Raw genomic sequence first — 15,844 nt, 5'->3', positions numbered from 1 at the left:
AGGGAACCAGTTTCTTTCAAAAGGACTACAGATGGCAACATCCAGATGCATGCTTGACACCATGCCAACGGAAAGCTCTTCCATGTCCATCGGTGCCCATGACCCTCACAGCAACTCTGCCAGGCCGGGGCAGGAACTACTCACCCTGCTGCCCAAGGTATCCCAGCCTGCAGGCAGGGAGCAGGCTGGAGCCCAGGTCTCCTAGTTGTGAAAGCTGGGCTTGTCTCATCCCTGCTGACCTGTAATCGGGTACTGACAGTTGGGCCACAAACAATGACTTATGCTGGAATTTCAGACCCAGGCTTGACCTGTGGAGAAGAGGGTTAAGATGTGGTAGATGGAAGGGTCATTGGAACCTAAAATTTCTCCCTTCATTTCTAGATAAGGAGAGAAGAAGATGGATATATGGGGGAGGGGGGGAGGGCACTTACATGCCAGGCACTGTGTAAGGCTCTTAAAAACATTATCTCATTTACCTTCACAGGTCAGGTAGTATTCTTCCCATTTTACAGATAAGGAGACAGAGGCTCAGAGAGGTGGCTTGACTTGTTCAAGGTCACACAGCAAACAAGTGGCAGAGCTGGGCTTTGAACCAGGCACTTGGGCTCTGAAGGTTTCTCTTCTGCTAGCACCTGGCTTGGAATGAAGGCCTGACATGGACAAAGCTGACTGGTGGGAGTCAGCACGCTGAACTAGGCCCACACTCTATGCGGAGCCCTGGCCAAGGCTTCTGGTGGAGTGGGGGCTTGGGAGGGGGAACAACAGGGAAGGTGCTGCTGCCAGGGCTCGGGAAAAGGACACAGCGAGTCAGTTAAAGGCACCAAACAAAGAAGAGCAGCTGGAGTGGCCTGTGTGAGCCTCTCTGGTCCACCTGGAACAGCTTCTCTGACGAAGAGAAAAGCATCTTGGTCAGTGACCCATTGGGCAGTGGATGTTTTCGCTCAGCACTTCCAAGGGCCAGTTTCCTGACCAATTTCCTGACTTGCTGTTTCGAATCTCTATTGTAGGTAACAAAGCACCCCCAAACTTAGTGGCTTATTTGTCCACGGTGCTGCGGCATGGGCAGGACATGGTGGAGACACCTCATCCCTGGGCACCTCGCCGCATGGCCTCTCCAGCAGGGGAGATGGACTTCTTACCTGGAAGCTCAGGTCTCGTAGGAAGCTTCCAGGCCTGAACAGCGGGGTTGCTCTCTTTTCCCCCAGTTGCTCAGAGGTGACGGTGGCTCACCTGCACAGTGGAAAGGCAGGGCCCAACAATGACAGTGGGTCCTGGTGGCCAAACACGAGGAGGCCAAACACGACTCTGGAGCCGGGCTCTGAGGTTCAAATCCCACTTACAACTTTTTAGGCTGTAACTTTTAGCTACCTCTGTTTTCTCATCGGCACAATGAAGATGAAATGGTGCTTAGCCCCTAAGTGTTTGTAAGAGTTAAATGAGAAAATTACATGGAAGGCACCTGTGTCCAATGGCGTGGCAAATGCTCCTTAATTTCTGCTCTTACTGTTAATATGTGCTCCTCGTAGGCCGGGCTGTGGGTGTCCGACTCCCTCGTGAGCTGGGAGCACCTCAGCCGGATGGAACCAAGGCTGACCCCACTGTGACCTTCAGCCCCCTCCCCCAGCCCTGGGAGGGCAGCTGGAGCCACAGTGTGAGCTGACATAAATGTTCCATTGCTGAGCATCCCGTCCTCACTCCTCCGGTCAGGGCCTCTCTGCCTGGACCCCAGTCTGGGGGATGTCCGTGGGAGGCCACGGTCCTCCGGCAGCCTGGGTTTGGGGACCTCACAGGACTCGCCGCATGCTGCAGACCACGAAGGGTTTGACTTGGAAGGCAAAGAGGCTACTAAAGAGAGTGGGGGTTGTGCCCCTTTCCAAAATCTGGCTGGTGGCTTGGTGTTAAGCTCACACCATTTCTCGCAGGGCCTCAAGACAAGTTTAGGGAGCATCAGCCTTGGAACGTTTGGTGGAGGGGTCATCTAATTAGCTTGTCAGCCATTTCTGCTGTCCATTCTTTTCTTTATTCCACAGAGATTATCTGAGCACATACTATGTGCCAGGCACTGTTCTAGGCACTGAGGATACTGAGGGAACAGGCCTCATAAAGGCAGACCCCAAGAGAAGGGTGCCTGTGCCTGTGAATGGGCAGCCCCTTTATGGCCTTGAGTTCTGGGGGCCCAGTTTTGTTCCCACCCGTGCCTGGCCTAGGGGCAGAGCATGAGCTCTGAACTCCGCAGTCAGACTCCAGTCCTGGCTCTGCCCCTTACTCACTGAATAGCAAATTGGCTCAGCTCTCTGAGCCTCAGCGTCCTCATCTGCAAAGTGGGAGTGCATCTGGGAGGGCCAAGGAAGCAACACCTGCAAAGGAGCAGCGCTGCGGCAGACGCTTCCCAGCATGCCACAGATGGCCTCTGTCCACCCTCTGCCCTCAGCTGCCATCAGCACAGCCCCACCTCCTTAGGCTGGAAGCTTGGCCTGCCTTCAGACTTCCTGGGGCGGCATGCAGTTTTAGTGACAATAGCCAAGTCACCTTCTGGACCCCAGAGGATGCTAGAGACCTTTCCTATGGGCCGTTTGCTCCCTGAGGCAGGGGTCACAGAGATCTTAAAACCTGAGGTCAGAGGAAGAATAGCGGGAGGGGGACAGGGGCCATATAATCAGGGGCCTGTCGCAGCTGTTAGCAGGGATTCCTTCCCAGCCAAGGACAGGTGGGTCCAGCCCTCCAGAGTCGGATCGATTGAGCACCTGGGGTGGGAGCCAACACCAAGGGTGAGGAATTCGTGCGACCCTGTCATCTCCTGTCAGGAGACTCCAACGCTCCTCTTCCTGCAGCCGGGAAGTGAAGTGACGGGTCATTCTGAGGGGTAACTGCTGACAGGCCCTTCTGTAACATTAATTTAGAACGAGTGGCCCTGCCTCCTTCCAAAAGGGGCTAAGGGAATGCTCTGGCATGTGTGGAACGCCTCCCAGCTAACCAGGCCTTGCTTCAGGCCCACTCCCGTGGAACACCCCCAGGATCCTCATTTTCTCCATGAGAAAACTGAGCCTCAGTGAAGTGAAGTGACTTGCTGAGGTCACCCAGCGAGTCCAAGCCTGGGGAGTACAGGATACCTGGTTCCTCTGACTAGTTCTTAAATGCAGATGTGATAGGACAGGAAAAAATATATATATATATATAAATGAACTATCAAAGGACAGAGAGCAACCCTTCTTTTTTTTTTAAGATTTTATTTATTTATTTGACAGAGAGAGACACAGCGAGAGAGGGAACACAAGCAGGGGGAGTGGGAGGGGGGGAAGCAGGCTTCCCGCTGAGCAGGGAGCCCAATGCGGGGCTCGATCCCAGGACCCTGGGATCATGACCTGAGCCAAAGGCAGACGCTTAACGACTGAGCCACCCAGGCGCCCCAAGAGCAACCCTTCTTAACTTCTGGGAGAACCTTCTATGAATAGGATATAATAATGCATTTATTGTTTTTAAGATTTTATTTATTTGACAGAGAGAGACAGTGAGAGAGGGAACACAAGCAGGGGGAGTGGGAGAGGGTGAAGCAGGCTCCGCACTGAGCAGGGAGCCCGACACAGGGCTCAATCCCAGGACCCTGGGATCATGACCTGAGCCGAAGGCAGACGCTTAACGACTGAGCCACCCAGGCGCCCCTAATAGTGCATTTATGATGCTGACAAACGCATTAAACCTTTTCTGGAGGGATGTGTAAGAGGTCGTGAATGGCACAAACCTTTAGGAGGAGGAACCTGAATTTGGGAAGGAGCAATGGGACAGTTTTACTTCGCATTCTGGGTCTTTCTCTAGCATTTCAACCCTTTTCCATATGCATTTAAGAAGCAAGAACAAGGGGTCATCTGGGTGGGAGGAGTATGGATCAATTTTTAATTTTCTTCTTGATTCTTTTCTAAAATAAAAAAAGAAAGAAATATGTTACTTAAAGAGAGAAGCTGATGCAAGCTGACTGAATCCCCCCCAAGTTTTACAAACCCACTTTTTCATATAATTAAGAACTCTTAAGGGGCACGTGGTTGGCTCAGACGGTGGAGTGTGCGACTCTTGATCTCGGGGTTGTGAGTTCAAGCCCCATGTTGAGTGTAGAGATCACTTAAAAAAACAAAAACAAAAACAAAACCCAAAACTCTTTGTAGGGAAGATTGGAGGGAATAATTCTAGTTAAAACCTGGCTGAACCAAGATTTTCATGACTGAGAGCAGGACGCTGATATCTGTACTGAAGTTACTGTCATCAATTATTAAAAATGGAAAAACAAAAACCTAGGCTGATGCGGCTTCTGGAACCAAGCATTTCATTTTACTTTGAGCTCCTTGCCTTATATGGAGCCTTGAACTCAGTAGTAGATGCTCAAAAAATCTACTGGATAATTTGCCTATTGTGTTCACTGGGTCCTGAAGCAGGTACCCAGTCAATATTTGTTAATAGAAACTGATAATGAAATACTGTTGCTCCCAACCACTATTCCTAGACCCCAGCTACAACCCTAATCCAGGTGGGGGCAGGGGAGAATGGTCAGTGTTGGGCTGCATTGTGAGCCCGAGCTCCCCTCCCCAACAAAGGGCCTGGGTAATGGGTGGGGCTGACTCCCATCACCTCCCAGTGTCTGGGAGTGGTGGGCACAGGCGAGGTCTTCCCATCCTGATTGCCATTTCAATGTAGTGCACAGAGGATGTGCACACTTCCCTGACCCCCCACCCTCCAGCCTTGGCCATACACACCTCCCATTATTTCCCCTCAGTCCTCACCCGCTGTCCACCATTCGGATTGCCAATCTTCTTATGGAGTCCGTATAGATGCTATCTTCCCTGTTCCTCGAGGGCAAAGAGAGAGGATGTTGCAATTCTCACATAACTCCCATTCTAGCTCATTGCCCCAGAGAGCTGGGCAAACTGGTGAGACTGGACCAGTGAGGCAGGGAGGGCTTTTGGGCTTCCTGGAGGAGGTGGACATGCACTGACTCCTGGGGCCCTGCAGGGGGAGAAAGAAGGGCCCTACGGACTGGCCCCTGCTTGCCTCTCCCACCCTGTGATCGCCCTGTTGCCCTTCTCACAAAGGCATCTGGCCTCTTCCTTCCCATCCTAGAGGGTGTAGCCCCCAGCTGAGGGCCATTGTGCCACCCGGGGGACTAAGAGCAGAGCCAGTACCAGGCGTGTGTGGAGCTGAAAGGCCTGACGGTACCATCTGAATGGCTGGGCTCAGCTTGTCTGACGCCAGCTCAGTTGGGTCTGTTATGGATCCCAGCAGTTCCAATAGGAATTTTCTGTCACTTGCAACCAGAAGAGTCTTAAGTGGGATGTCACTGCCCCATCTGCCCCTGCCGTGCCACAGAGTACTGTGTGTTCTGGATGGAGGCAAAAGAGAGACGCCTTGGGGCCTGGATGGCCAGGAACTGGGGGCACCGACAACAGTCAGAGAGAAGTCTGGAGAGATGGAGGGCTTGGGCACAGCGGGCTGAGCTCTAGCAGGATGCCTGGATGGAGATGCCCAGCAAGCAGGGAAAGAAGTGGGGGTGCACATCTGGAGGGTGCTGGAGCCTCTGATCCAGATGCAGGAGGTGTGGGAGGATGCAAGATCATGGAGGGGTGGGCGTGGGGACACGGCCAGAAAGAGGACCAAGAAGACAAGGGAGGCCAGACCTCAGGGAATCTTCCTGCAGTGGGAGGAACGGTTAGGAATGAAGGGCAATCAAGGCGTGGAAGGGGGGCAAGCTCCTGAGCCACACTCTTCGTCAGTTTCTTTTTCTGTTAAGTGGGTTCACAGTCTCCCTGCGTTGTGCTGTGGCAAGGATGGGGAAGGCGTGGCAAGCCCTTGTCTGAATGCCAGAGCTCAAGAAACAGGAGCTGGCATCAGTCAAACGGGAGACCAGAGACAGAGTTCAGTGCAGATGTGGAAGGAGAGGAGTTCCAGAAGGGGTTGCTTCCTTCTGTATTCCCCAGACACGGCTCTCAGCGCCTGTTGGGTTGAGCTGCCGGTTGCCAACTCTCTCTGTGCATGCCACTGGGAGCCCCTCGAGTGGGAGCCTTTGCACCCCAGAGCCAGGCGCCGTGCGGGCCAGAGCGAGCGCAGGGTGAGGGGGTGAGGGGTAGGGGCGGAAAGCAAGGGCTGGCCTGAGCTGAGGCTGCAGAGGTGGAGGAGGAGCAGAAGGACTATGGAATTGGGCTCCTGAGAAGTCACTGGTGACTCTTGGCTGTTGGGCCTCACAGGGTTCACCTGGGATCTGCAGCAGCTCCGGGTGTCCCTGTCCCTCCACAGGTCACTATCCACCAGAGCGCTGCGGGGCTGTACCCCTCACTGAGGCTGCCAAGGGGCAGACCGAACAACCCTTCCCCCGGCTCGGCAGGCAGGTAGCCACGGCTGCCTCCCCTCTATTTGGTAAGGGCTCTTATCTCTGCCTCTGCTAGAATCTGGCACGGCTGACCCTCTTGCATCACTCCCGGGGCAGTTGAGCAGACAAAGAAGCTCCAAACAACAGCTGAGCTCATCCCCAGAAGCGCCTCACACACACAGGCCCCCCTCCGTGGTGGCGCCCAGGGCACTTCCCCCAAAGCGAGCCCCCAGGGAGCCTGCATCTTTATGACTCCCACTGAGGCCTGAAGAGAGATTCCAGAGGGCAAGTCTGATGTGGCTTGGGGTGGAGAGGCCTCTAAGAACCCACTGCTCCTGAATCCTGACCTTGCACAACTCCACTAGCCCTGAGGCCCCGCATTCCATCCTTGGGGTTTAATTCACTGGGGCTCTGAGTCCTCCCTTCACCTACCCCCAGGGTGGGACACATTCACCGTAGGGAAGAAAACAAACCCACAGCTGCTCCCTGTGGACATGGGGAGAACTGGGACTTGCTGGAGGGCAAGAAGCAGAAAGGGAAGGAGTGGCAAAGTACCCCAGAAAGCCTTCCCCTGCTTCCAGCATGGCGTCCTCCGGCCTGCAGGGTGGGGCTGAGCTTCCACCTTTCTGTCCTTTAACGCACATTCACTGTGCGCTGACTTCGTGCCAGTTGCTGGGCCGGGTGCCAGGGACACGAATTTGTTCGGTCAAGTTCCTTGGGGGTTTGGGGTGGGTAAGACCCTCTCTGAATTCACAAGAACTTCAGAGCCTGAAGATAGAAAAGGGAAGCTCAGGGCCTGCAGAGCCCCTCCCTTACCTTTTACCCCTCTTGGCCTTGCCTCTGTGGCCCCACCTTCGGTCTCAGGGCAGAGGGGTTGCAGAGGCTGATGGGACAGGAAGGAAGCTTGGAGCAGGGTGGTCCCCTTCTGCTGAGACAATCGTAAGTCTTCCAGTGCAGGCATCTCTTAGTCCTAACCCTTAAGAGTAGAAGATGTTCCCCTTCTCCCTGCCCCCACACGAGTCCCCAGGACTTTCTCCTCACCACCACACAGGAAAGGTGACAAGCCTTTGTTCCCCAAAGGGAACAAAGCCCCTCTTTGCATTCCAGGTGAACCCTCAAAGGCACAACTAATGCCCTTTACCTAGAGCAGTGGTTCTCAAAGTCTAGCAGGGGATCTATCATATCTGATCACCTGGACACTTGTTAGAAAAGGAAATCTCAGGGGCGCCTGGGTGGCTCAGTTGGTTGGGCGACTGCCTTCGGCTCAGGTCATGATCCCAGAGTCCCCGGATCGAGTCCCGCATCCGGCTCCCTGCTCAGCAGGGAGTCTGCTTCTCCCTCTGATCCTCTTCCCTCTCGTGCTCTCTCTCTCTCTCATTCCCTCTCTCAAATAAATAAAATCTTTAAAAAAAAAAAAGGAAATCTCAGGCCCCACCCTAGGTGTGGGGGTGCTCTAGCAATCCACTTTAACAAGCCCCCCCCATTCTGTTGCCTCTAATTTGAGAACCAATGGCCCAGAGGACGGTCAGGCAAGAATTTACTGGGGGCTGGGTGGGAAGTGGCGAGAAGGGAAAAGGACATCCCAGTGGCCTGGCTGGGGCAGGAGGTGGGCTGCTCCGAGGGTCAGTTTCAGGACTGGGGCTCTGGTCCTCCCTCCAGCCTGGGGATTCTTATAGTGGGCAGGTGCACGGGTGGAGAGCAGGCCCGTGGTTTTCAGGGCTTTTCAAAGGGATCTGAAACCCCCAAATAGCAAGAGCCTTTCTTTGAAAAGCTGTTAACTTATTTAATCCACAATTAACATTTGAATACATTCTTACTGGAAAAAGTTAAACCATACTAAAACATAGGGAGCATCAAGGAAAGTGCTAGACCCCTCCCCAGAAGCAGCCACTGTTTTCTGTTTATACTTTGGGAAGTCTCTGTATATATATATGTGTGTGTGTGTGTATATATACATACACACACACACACACATATACATACACACACACACATATATACATATATACACACACACACATATATACATATATATGTGCGTAAGTACACAGTGGGTGTTTTTGCACAAACAGGATAATGGTGGGTCCATTATGCTTCAACTCCCCACCCCCTCCCATTTAATAATACATCTTAGAAAGCCATCCCAGGGCTGGGCCTCTTCTCAACAGTGTCTCTGGGGTGGTGACTACTGAGACAAGAGAAAAATACATGTTCACACCACATCAGAGTATCCTCCTTTTCTTGGGCCCTACACATCCGCCCCCCTCTTCAGTGAGGCCTACCCTACCCCGGAGCGTGCACATGCACACACACACGTGCGCGCGCACACACACACACACACACACACACACACACTGGCAAGGAACCAATGTGAGGAAACCCTCCTTGGTCCTTGCCCAGGCTGACAACCCCTGGACCAGCTTTTGGCTCCTGGGCAGGCATTCCTTAGCCCTGAGAGGATCCTCCCTGGAACCTGCGGGCAGACGGACAGACAGGCCCTGGAAGGCTGTGTCGCCACTGAAAGCTGTGTTTGTGCATGCATTTATCCTGAGTGGGAGTCCAAAGCTTTCCCCGTCAGATTCCCAGAAGCCTCTGAAACCCCAAAAAGGATGAAAAAAATCACAGTTGTAAGTGGATTGCCCCTTAATGGGGAAGAACATGTCAGTAAAAATCATTCCTGCCTTTCTAGAGTGTTTTCTTCCTAATTAACAGCTGTGGCTCCACGGGCCTGGGACAGGGGCAGCCATACCCTCTCTGCCCGCTCCGGCCTGGGAGCAGGGAAGTGGCAGCGTGAGAGGGAGGAAACGTTAAAGATGGGAGTATGAGCGAGGCAGGAGAGCAACCCCACTTCCCCGGGTCCAATAGTGTCCTCCCCAAATCTCTGTCCTGCCTGGAACCTCGGAATCCATATTAGGACCCAAATAGGGTCGTTGTGGATACAAGTAAGTTAAGCTGAGGTCATACTGGAGTAGGGTGGGCCCTTAATCCAATGACCGCTGTCCTTTCGGAAGAGACCAAACACGGGGGCCACAGAGGGGAGGAAGCCAAGGGAAGAGGGAGGTGGAGGACAGAGGATGTACCTACAAGCCAGGAACCTGCAGGATGGCTGACAGCCTCCAGAAGCCTGGAGAGAGGCTCCGTGGGGCATCAACCCCGCCGCCCCCCAATCTGGGACTCCCAGCCTCCAGAACTGGGAGAGCGTGCATCTCTATTGCTTAAACCCCCAGCGGGTGGCACTTTGTTACAGCAGCCCTAGGTAACTAATACAGCAAGACAGAGGTGGCAAAAAGTAGAGTTGGACTCTGGAGCCACCTTCCCAGATTGCCCAGCTCTCAGGAACTAGAAGGGCCGAGTGTCTTGGGGTCAAAGAGTCTGCACTGTGTGCAACACTGGCTGGGGCTGTGCTCCCTCAGGTGTGCAGGCAGCTCTCGGCCTGGAGAGACTTTCCCTAATAAACAGCCAAACCAAACACATGTTCCCCTCCAGGCCCCCGAGTCACCTGCCACTTGGCGATGAGTGGACTTCAGCCCAGTTCCTGGCTGGCAGCACTGACAGGCGCCCATCTGCTCCGGAAGCGCCAGCCTGGATAAACACAGCCGGGCTCTGCCTCCCACGGTTGGACCAGCCGGGCCAGGCCGGCCGTGCGGAAGCCCTGGGTCTCAGGCCTTAGACCCCCGGGGGTCACTCTCCACCCCTACCTGGCCACGCTGGCTACTCCGCAAATGGGAGGAAAGACACAGGAAAGGAAAGCTCATTGCCGGTCTTAGCCCACCTCCCAGGTCACTTCCTCAAATCCCTCCCTGCTGGGCCAAGGGTCACTACCCCCTCCCACCTGCCCTCCCCTCACTCACGCCCACATCAAGCCATCTGCCACCCTGCACCCCCCCCCACCCCCCATGGCAGGCACCAGAGCCTTATGACTCAGCGCCCAGGCCTGAGGCTGCTCTGTGGGTGGCCACTCCGGAACCACGGTGGGGAGGGAGGTACTGGGAAGGGGGCCTGAGCTGGGGGTGGGGTAGGGGAGAGAAGACACGTGCAGACCCCAGGTGGCCTTTCCCAGAGCACCAAACCCTGACAGCACTGCCTTCATCCGGTTCTTAAAGCAGACCAACTCTCCAGCAGAGGTGTTGCCTAAAACATAATGGTCTAATTAAAAAGCACCTAATTCGGTTCTTTTTTTGCCTCCAGGTTCCACCACCTGTTCCTCCCGCCTTGACCCCAGGCCTGACTGGGGCCTGTTTCTCTAGTGTATTCCCCCAGGATCCCTTCAGGGGCCACTCCCAATCCCTTACAGCCCCTGGAACAGGACATTCACTCCCGCCCACCCTTGAGTGGATAAATTCCCATGAAGGTATGAGACATTTCATGGCAGCTCCCTACAGACTTTGAACAAAGGATCTGACCTCAAGGGCTTATCCCAAGCACTAGCAGCAGTGGTGAGATTGTAGGTGTCCTTCTGGGGAAAGGAGTGAGTCAGGGTGGAGAATGTCACCACTTCAGTGTGGCAGGACAAGGGGCTGCATCTTGGGCAGGTGGCTCCAGGTGTGGTTCTGAGTCAGGCATGGCCCCTAGAACTTAGCTCTAGAGGAAAAACCTGCAGGCTGGGCCTGTCACTCAGCTGGAAGGTTGTGATTTGAGGCCTGGCTCCGCCCCTCGAAGGTCAGGACAGGGCTGGAGGATCCAGCCCCAGAAGGCTAGAGTTCCCAGCCTGTGGGAGCCTGTTTTGGGCAGCTCTGTTCACTTGGGCCGAGCCCCTTCCAAAGGCCTGGCTTCCTCCAGAGCCTCTTGTAAGCTGCATGGAGATTAGCCACCTCACCTCAAAGCCTGAAAGGAGGTTTTCTGGGTTTGGCCCTGGTTCTCTCCCTTACCTAGCGGCCCCTGGGCTCCACCTAAGGATTCTCCTGCAAAGCCAGGCGGGGGTGCTCCTTCTTTTTCTGAGCCCTGTTCCCTCCAAAACAAGCCAACAGCCCCAGTTCCATTTCAGAGTGGTTGTTCTCCTGTGGGTAACTAAAACAAAACAGATCGGGCTGAGCAAAAGCCAAGAAGACTGGGAAGTTCTGAGAGACCTCAAAATTGGAAGACTCTGAATGTGTTGAATCCTGGCCCTGCAGCAAGACTCCTTCTCTGCCTCAGTTTCTTTAGCTCCAAGCGGGGTTCCTAAGTGTACCTGCCTCAAAGGCTGTCGTGAAGGCGAAATGAGGCAGAGAATTGTGAAAATGCAGTTCGACATGTCTGGTTCCTTCTTTCCTGGAGGTGCTCACGGCCTAGCGACAGTAATAACAATAGTCACGTTCATCATTCATTCTTTCTGGGTCCCTACAGTGAGTGTCAGACATTGTCTGAGGGTTCAGCCTACACCACCTCCCTGAAGTCTGAGTTCCTTTACCCCTGTCTTTCTTTCTTCCCACACTCTTCTCCAGGAGACAGTTCAACACCCCCAGGCATGCCTCTCCCCTCCCCCTGGGCATTGGGATATTTTCCAGGCCAATGCTCCCTCCCTGGAGAGTCTCCCAGGCACATGTGCTGCTTCCCAGAGCAGGAAGGTGGGCAGAAAATGGCCCCAGCTGGAAAATCAGAGTCTGTGTTTCTGTGCAACTTCTTTAGAATAATAGACTTGGAGAAAATACCAAAACGCTCCACTCAGAGAAGTTCTCTGTTTGCCTGGGTACTCCCAGCCTGCCCCATTTCACAGCTGCTGAAATTGTGATTTTCCTGAGGCCACACAGCAAGTAAGCAGCAGAGATTCCACCAACACAGAGCACCTGCCAGGTACTGCGTCCACCCACTTAGTAAACACTCATGGCTGTCTCACCAGGCTCCAAGCACTGCCTAAAGCACCATGGATGTGGAGACAGGGAATGACAGTGAAATTCGCTGGACAAAGATCAGACCCCAAACAAGTCGCAAAGGTCCCGGCTGACACTGATAAATACTATGAGAAAACAAATCGGTATGGGATGGAGTGGTGAGTGGATTTAGGGGAGGGGTGCCCTGTTTACCTAGAGTAGTCAGAAAAGTAACACTGAGCAGAGAACTGAATGATGAGACGCAAGTATGCAAAGAGCGAAAGAGATGGCCAGTTAGAGAGAATGGCAAATGCAAAAGCCCTGGGGCAGGAACATGCTTGGGTCTTCAAGGAACAGGAAGAAAGCCAGTGTGGCCGGAGCAGTGCGAGTGAGCGCAGTGGGAGAGGCAAGGAGAAAAGGGAGGCAAGGGCCAGGTCTTGCTGGGCCTCACAGCCATGGTAACGAGGCTGGACTGTATTCTAATGGCAATAGGAAGCCATAGGATGGGTTTTAAGCAGGGCAAGAACTGTTACGACTTACGGTTTAGAAAGATCGCTCAGGCAGCTGTGTGAGAAGTGGATTGAAGTGGGGCAAGCAGCTGAGGAAGCTACAGAGACCTGGACCACTGTGCCAGCTGTGGGGATGGAGGGAAGAAAAAAGCAAATACCTTGACACTAGCACCGAGCCTGAGGCCTGGCATCCACCAAGTGATACTCAACATAAAGCTGGGAGCCCGAGAAGAGGGTGTTGGTGGCCCGATGAGTGGCCAGGGTTAGGAGATGGGATGGCAGTGACGGGGACCTGGGGAGGCTCCCTTTCCCAGGCTTAAAGCCACACGAGACCAGCAGCTTTGGGGTGGGCATGGGCAAGGCCAAACTTTGGGGATCCCACATCCTTCTTTCAGTTCCCTAATATGTATGATGTCTTTCCATTCTTAAAAGTCATTGTCAGAGCCCCTATCTGTGACATATATATGTTCCAGACATAAAAACCTGGGAGTAATTAGAATAAAAAACAGCCTATATTCATTTTTATATTTCAAAATTATGTTTAACTCGTACCTACACATGACAAAAACTTCAGAGTGCAAGAGCACACAGCAAGAAATAACTGTCCCTCCACCCCATGCTCATCCCTAGAAAATATTCTGTTATCTATTCATCTTTAATTTGTCTAGAAATATTGTCAGCATATACAGACATGGATAGTCCATATCCTATTTTAAAATATGGAGCTAGCAAAATATACGATTTTGTACCATCTTTTCACCAAATATTCCATGAAGATCGTTTCATATGAGTCCATGGATACTATTTCATGCTTTTGCAGCGGCTGCATGGTACACCATTGCACGGCTGTATCTGAGAGAAAAATAGGTATTGAGATAATTTCCAGGTTTGGGCTAATAGAAACCGGACCACCACAAACACTTTCTTTTTTTTTTTTTTTCAAAGATTTTATTTATTTATTTGACAGAGACAGAGATAGTGAGAGCAGGAACATAAGCAGCAGGAGTGGGAGAAGGAGAAGCAGGCCTCCCCCTGAGAAGGGAGCCCGATGTGGGACTCGATCCCAGGACCCTGGGATCATGACCTGAGCCGAAGGCAGACGCTTAACGACTGAGCCACCGAGGCGCCCCACAAACACTTTCATATATAGGTCTTTGGTGTTTCCATCAAACAAATTCCTAGAAGTGGAATTTCTAGCTCAAGAGAGAATTACATTTTTTTTCTGTTTAAATACATATCGACAAATTGCTATTTGGAGGAGTTGGAGCAATTCACTCCGCAGTCACAGCCCTAGCTGACCCTGACAGCATTCCCCATCACGATGTCAACACAAGACACTGTCCAAGGGATTCATCTTCCCCAATCTCATGACGCCTGACGATGTGTGCCCGTTAAGTGTAAGCCCACCTTCATTGGCGCGGTGGATGTTTTCACTCCCACACTGTGGATCAGAGAGCTGGCCCCAGGACAAAGCCAGTGTCCCCGTAGAGAGGACAGAAACCATAGGTGGGAATAGAATAGGCAGGGCCAGCTGTGAGGAAGCGGGGGCCAGAGAAGTCCATGGTTGCCTCCGCAGACATGCAGGCTCCGGCCATCGAGATGGGGGAAGGAGAGACACAGGTCGGAAGCCAAGAGACCAGTCAACAGTCAGGTCCATAGCCCTCTCCACCAGGACCAGACACAGTGCTGCCTCATCTGCACGCCTGGGCCAGCCTGCGGCCCGGATGTGAGTATCGCAGAGCCATGTTAGGGCCATGGGAAGTAGGTCAATTGCCGGAGGAGTAGGGAATTTAAGGGCAGAGATTAAGAGTGGATGTTGACATCTGGGACTAAAGCCCCAAGTTTCCTTTCTTCCCACTACAAACAGGTTGGTGGCTGTAAAGCAGGAAAATTCAGGCTCCATTAAAATTGAGAGAGAGAGGTCTCTGTCAATAAACCACAGTAGCCATATGAACCTAAGTTTAGCATCTCTTAGCCTGTTTGGGAGCCTCTTGACTGCCGACTCTTCTAATGGGCTCCACTTCCGTGAACTCAAAGGTGATGGAATCAGCTTCAGCAAAAACAATGTGCTAAATAAAGAAATGCAATCAGAGCTGCTGACCTTCAACAGAAAACTCTTTGTAGGCCTTGGACTTGAAATGAGGAATGTGTGCTTTGAGAGGGTGTGTGTGTGTGTGTGTGCGTGTGCGCTAAGATTACGAATTTCCGGGGTGGCTGGAAACAGAAAGTTCTACCATGTTACTAAGACTTGCCTATTAAAAAAAAAAAAAAAAGTTAGAGTAAAGAGGGCAAGGAAACCTGACTGCTTTGAAATGGACATTAGGGCCCATCTGAATGTAGGGGGTATTATTCATAGATAGGATTCCCAAGGGGGTGGGTTTTTAAAGTCCCCTCCCTGGCTCATGGGACATGCCTGAACAGGCATTTGAAAAATCTTCCTCTGGAATGCTCCAAGGTGGGCAGTGCCAGGCACGTGTTCCCCAGAGCAGGCCCATGCTAGAAGTTTGTCTCCATAAAGAGCTTGCTGAGCCCTGAGGGTCAGAATCAGGCAATCATGAAGGCCTCCAAAAGGGTCCCAGGGCATTGGCCCAGAGAAGCCCAGAGAGCAATCTCTGCTCAGCACTGACCATCTGAGATACTGGGGTTCTAGTTGTTCACCTTTCTGGATGAAGATGGTCTCTACATCTTCTCCAACTTCCAACTACATCTGTCTTTCATGCTGCCTCCCCATCCACTCCACTGGCTCAGGCAATCAGTAAATGAACCATTTTTGATCCTACGAGTCCAAAACCCTTTTAGGTACAGTGGGGGAGACAGAAGTAGGGTACCAAGTTGGTCAAGATGTTGGCAGTGGGGGCTCTTACATAAGGTGGTGGGGGGGGGGATAAGTAGGTACAATCACTTTAGAAAATGATTTGGCACCATCTTGTATGGTTGAACTTGCACACACCAATAACCTAGCAAGGAATTCCTCTCCTAGGTATATACCCTGGGAACTCTTGCACCTGCGTGAAAGACATGTACAAGGATGTTCAAAGAAGAATTGTTTATAATAGTAAAATTATGAAAAAGCCAGATGTCCGTGACCAGGAGAAGGAAAAAATTGTGAATTATGGTCTATTCCCACAATGTAATATTACACAGCAGTGAAAATAGGTGAACTATAGTTACATGCAGTAAGATGGATGAATCTTAGAAAT

The 15,844-nt window shown here is 52.4% G+C and overlaps 1 long non-coding RNA gene across 2 annotated transcripts; it reads right to left on the bottom strand.

Moving 5' to 3' along the window:
- Positions 1–3,457: 3,457 nt before the first annotated feature.
- LOC141374683 (uncharacterized) lies at positions 3,458–10,039 on the bottom strand. 2 transcript variants are annotated; one of them, XR_012381766.1, is made up of 3 exons: positions 9,849–10,039; positions 4,034–4,113; positions 3,458–3,913 (listed from the first exon to the last, which is right to left on the bottom strand). It is a non-coding gene; the product is annotated as an uncharacterized lncRNA (long non-coding RNA). The 2 variants fall into 2 exon arrangements; XR_012381767.1 differs by lacking the exon at positions 9,849–10,039 and adding an exon at positions 7,166–7,538.
- Between the last annotated feature and the right edge of the window lie 5,805 nt (positions 10,040–15,844).

This window comes from Callorhinus ursinus, unplaced genomic scaffold, assembly GCF_003265705.2.
Source record: "Callorhinus ursinus isolate GAN/ISIS: 27379988/994484 unplaced genomic scaffold, GSC_fseal_2.0 scaffold20, whole genome shotgun sequence".
Classification (NCBI taxonomy): domain Eukaryota; kingdom Metazoa; phylum Chordata; class Mammalia; order Carnivora; family Otariidae; genus Callorhinus; species Callorhinus ursinus.
The sequence above is the reverse complement of the archived record's forward strand: the minus strand, read 5'-3'. Positions and strand labels throughout refer to the sequence as shown.